Below are 5,438 nucleotides of genomic sequence, written 5' to 3'. Positions count from 1 at the left end.
CCCTAGGCAGAAGAATAAAATCAAATCTGGAGGGAACTACTAGGAAGATGTACTGTTTCTCCAGCCCAACACCGGTGTAGTTTTCTTTGTTAATGACTTCCACCGGAAACGACTCTTTGTGAAGGAAGCACTTCAGTGTCAGAGAGAACTGCCCCCCATATATAATCTATGCAGCTTCTATCTGTAGTTAGTGGGATAAAAAAACAATACCTTTGAAGAAGATGTTGCACCCTTCAGTAGTTTGATGAAATTACATTTCCAGAATGATTGTGGTTAAAAATAATAACAAAAAAAAACTCTTGACCCATCTATTTCCTTTTCTGTGCTCCAAAGAAACGTGCTGCTATGCTAATGATAGCTGAGATTAGAACAATTTCATAAACCTCAAAAACTTGAATCAATATATAGCCATTAGTTTCTCATAATGAAGTCCCATATTCAGCATCGCCATTTTATAGAAAAGTCAATAAATGTAATAATATTTTTTCATTCTCAGGAGTCAGAAATAAAAACAATATACTTATATATATAAAACAACTCTGAAAAAGACAAGACCCATGGTATACCTATGTACAGAACCATGGAATCCTAGAAAGGCTTTCAGAAGAGTCTCGGGGCAGATTTATTTTTTACAGTTTTCCTGACACAACAGCTAATAAGGCAGTGTGTGGGTATTCGCCACCTCATAATGCAGCACGCACACCACAATATGTGCAGCTTTTTCTTAAGGCATTTATTTAAGGTTGAATTAATATTTTACTTCCTCTGACTTTTACCAGTTGGTCTCTGGAACAATACATAATGAGGTTCTGCTCCCATTTACATGATAGCACTTCAAGTGATACCGACCCCATATTGTGTCCCCTTTGGTTGAATGCTTACTATGTGCCAAGAACTATGCTTGGCATTACTGCTTTTAATCCTTCCTAAAACTTTGAAAATCAAACTCATTCAATTATTGCTTCCAAAAAAAATTCACTGAATTCCTGTTGAGTCTTATGCACTGTACTAGGTGCTGGAGATCAAAAGGTGAACAAGAAAGACATTCCTACCATCAAGGAATTTATGTTTCAGTGGCTAGAGGGTCCTAAGAGCCAGGAAGAATGGTATAGGTTGAATTGAAGTTGGAGAAGTAGGCAGAGCCCAAGTTATGCAGGGTCTTTTAGGCCATTGTAAGGGATTAAATTTTAAGTCAAATAGGAACAAAAGAGTTTAAAATTTTCTGAGATGCATTTTCATGTACATGAAGCAAAGTTCAAAACATCCCCAGCTACCCAGTTCCCCTACCAAGAGGCAACCATTGCTATCAATATCTTATGTATCAATGCCAGAGGTACCAGAGGTATGCATATTCTATGCATAGACATGTATTTATATATACACAAATGATACTGTTATGACCTTACTCTTTTTTCTTAGTATATTTTGGAGTTCATTCTGTTCCTAGTACATATAAAATTACGCCATTCTTTTAACAACTGCATAGTATCTGTATTAGTTATTTATTGCTATGTTACAAACTAAGTGACTAAAAACAACACATTTATTTCTCAGAATTTCTGTAGGTCAGGAGCCCAGGCATGGTGTTTCTAGGTCCTTGGCTTCAGGGTTTCTCACAGGCTGCAATCAAGGTGTTATCTAGAACTGTATTCTCATCTCAAGGTTCGACTGGGGAAGGATCTGTTTTCACACTCATGATTGTTGGCAGAAGTTGGTTCTTTACGGGTTATGGGACTGAGGGCCTCAGTTTCTTGCTGACTGTTGGATGGAGGTCACCCTAAATTCCTTGCCATGTGGGCCTCTCCATGGAGTAACAACATAGCAGCTGGCTTCACCAAAGTCAGCAATGGAGAGTTGGCTTACAAGACAGATTGAATATCTTATGTAATATAATCATAGTCACATCCTGTCACCTCTGCTTCAGTCTGTATATTAGAATGAAGTCACATGTCCCACCCACACTGAAGGGGAAAGAATTACATTAGGCATAAGTACCAATAAGCAGAGATAATTGGGGGCCATTTTGAAGTCTAGCCATTATAGTATCCATGTATATATGGACTATAATTTATTTAACGAGTTTCCTCCTAATGGACATTTAAGTTTTTTCCAGTATGTTTGCCAGTATGAATACTGTAGTGAATGTCAGTATTTCATTCTGCACATGTGCAAGGATTGTACCTGTTGCAAGATTAAATTTCTAAAAGTAGATTTTCCAGGTTCAAGGCTATGTGCATTTATAATTATGGTAGATATTGTCAAATTAGTCATTTTCCACAGTCAATGTATGATGCCTGTTTCCCCACAAACTTGACAACTTAGTGTGTCATCAGTATTTTAGGTCCTAACCAATGATCTCTCAGAGTAATTTTCATTTGCATTTCTCTTATGAGAGAGATTAGAATCTCTTTATATGTTTAAGGGCCATTTGTACTTTCTCTTCTGAAAACTGTTTATGTTCTTTGCCATTTTTTATATTAGATTCCTTTTTACTTGGAGGTTTGTATGTATTTTCAAAAAACCACTCCACTTACTCTGTGGAGAATTACCTGCGTGTGAGATTTTGGAGTTTGTGAGAAGGGTGGTGGCAGTGTAATGGAGAAGGAGATGGATTTGAAATCGGAGTTGACAGGAGTTGGAAATGGATTATATATAGGATTTGAGGGTAAGCAGAGAATTGTAGTTGACCCCTATATATCAAGGGTTGCATCTATTCACTGAGGCGGGAAATGCAGGAGAAGCAAGTGGAGGATGGAAAGGTGGTAGACCTTTGTTTAGAAATTGTAAAATTCTTAAAAGAAAGTTTAGGACCTTGCGTTGGATGAATTTTTTAAAGACACAAAACAAACCATAAAGAAAAATATTAGATTGATAAATTTAACTACATCAAAACTTTAACTTCTGTGTAATAGAAGATCTTCTAAACAAGTTAAAACAACAGATTGGAGGAGGGTATCTTGTAACATATATATCAGACAAAGGATTTATATTACCTTATAAATCCTGTAAGAAATTCCTACAAATCATTAAGAAAAAAAAAACTAAAGAAAATAAGCTAAGTATATAAATAGGCAATCAAACAGAAGGAAACCTAAATGGTAAATAACTATAGAAAGAGATACTCATTTTCACTGGATAACAGGGAGATACAAATTAAAATAACATTGAGATCCCATTTTTCACCATCGGATTGACAAAAACTAAAGTCTGACAATAGAAAATATTGCAACTTTAACATATATTGTGGATGGAAATGGAAATTGGATCAGTCTCTTTATAGAGGAATTTTATGTTATCCAGTAAAATTGAAAATCTATATATTCTGAAACTTAGCAATTCTAATTCCAAATACAGACCCTAGAGAAATTCTTGAACATGGACTTGAGGAAATAATATGTATGGGATGTGTAAAGTTGTAAAACCACACACACGAAAATCATGTTTTATGTTGTTTATGAATTTATTAATGTAAATGTATTAAAATGGACACTAATATACATAGAAATTTAGGATCGAGTTTGCCTCTAGGGAAGAAAGACTGGAAAGGAAATTGAGGTCAAGAGTTTTAGCACTGTACTATTTTATTTACATATTTTTAAAGGTGAATAAATACAAATATTGTGTGTATGTACATACGTTACATATATACGTCAGCAAATAAAGATCTGAAGCAAATATAACACAATGTTATAGTGATAGAAATATGAGTATTTCTTATATTATTCCTTATAGTTGAAAATATTTTTCAACTTTCTCAATGTGAAGAAGAGTTTTATTTTTGGATATACTTAATTTGAGATATTTTTGAAATCTCCTGGTGAAGATGTCAAGTAAGTGAGTAGATACATCATTCGAGCTCAGAAGAGAGTTCCGGCTGGAGTTAATAAATGTTGGAGTCATCAGCATGTACATGATAATTAAGGCCAAGAAAGTAGACATCACCTAAGGAAAGAAAATAGGTTGTAAAGGGAAGAGGACCCAGGACAAGTCTTCAGGAAATTTTCCATTTGCAGGCTGAGGAGAAAAAGAGGAAACATCAAAGGAAATTGCTAAAGTAAAGCCAGTGAAGCAAAAGAAAAATTAGGAGTGTATGGTGTCCTGGAGGCAAAAGGAAGAGCATGTTAATTGAAAGGATGGAAAAGACAACTGTGTCAAATGCTGCTGAGATATTGAGTAAAAAATTGTTATCTTTGAGTATGGTAATATGCAGGTCTTTGGTGTTCTCAATAAGGATAATTTAATTGGAGGTAAGAACAGAAAAACAGTGTAATGGGTGAACAAGATTTGTTACGGCACAAAAAGCATGATTCATAATGGGAGGAAAATGAATAAATCTTAGTACAGTAAATAAGAACAGTAAATTTCATTAGCGTTGAGAACATTTGTGGAATTCCTACAAATTGGCCAGTAAAAAGATGATCCAAAAGAAAAATGAGTGAAAGATAGTCAATTAACTTACAAAAGAGAAAACTGGAAAAGCCAATAAATGTGAAAAGATATTGAACTTCACTAATAAGGAAAGGAAAACAATAATGAAATAACATTTTGACAATGGCAATAGGCAAGGGTTGCCAAGGATGTGGGGAAATCCAACAAAATCAAGTAAAAAATTATTAGAACTAACAAGAGATATTTTTATTATCCAAGATTGCCAGAGAAAAAAGCAACATTCTAATTAACCAATTAGAAAAGGTATTAAAACATAAAATGTCATTTATAATAGTAACGGAAACTATAAATACCTAGAGACAGACTAAAAAATTTTGCACGAATTTTATGGGAAAAATTATAATGCTTTAACGAGGGATATAAAAAGAAAATTAGAATGGACAAATATATACCGTGTTCATGTATGAGAAGGCTCAGCTTTTTAAATATATCAATTCTCCCCATATTTTATTTACATATTTTTAGAGGAGAATATATACAAATGTTGTGTGTATTTGTGTGTTTCATAAATAAATTCAATGCAATTCTAACCAATACCCCCATGAGATTTTTCAGGGAATTTGACAAGGTGATTTTAAAATCATGGGGTAGAGGTAGACAAATAGCAATAATAATAGCTAACATTTATTGTGAGCTAGCATTTTAAAAAATGTGAATGATACACCATACTAGACATAAAAGAATATTGCAAAGCTATAGTTAATTGTGTAATATGGCTAATATTGGTAAAGAGATCTGTGGAACAAAATAGAGTTTAGAAACAAACCTTGACTATTAACTAACCTTATTGTGGTAGTCATTTCGCTGTATATATATGTGTGTATGTGTGTGGGGGGGGGGAATCAAATCGTCACATCGTACACCTTAAATATACATGTTATATATGTCAATTATATTGCAATAAATCTGGAAAAAATTTTTAATTTAAGAAAAAAATAGACCATGTCATTTTTGAGAACATAATGTATATTAGAGGAGGCATTAAACGT

The sequence above is a fragment of the Pteropus alecto genome, unplaced genomic scaffold (genome assembly GCF_000325575.1).
Source record: "Pteropus alecto unplaced genomic scaffold, ASM32557v1 scaffold7, whole genome shotgun sequence".
Classification (NCBI taxonomy): domain Eukaryota; kingdom Metazoa; phylum Chordata; class Mammalia; order Chiroptera; family Pteropodidae; genus Pteropus; species Pteropus alecto.
This window is presented reverse-complemented; position numbering follows the sequence as displayed.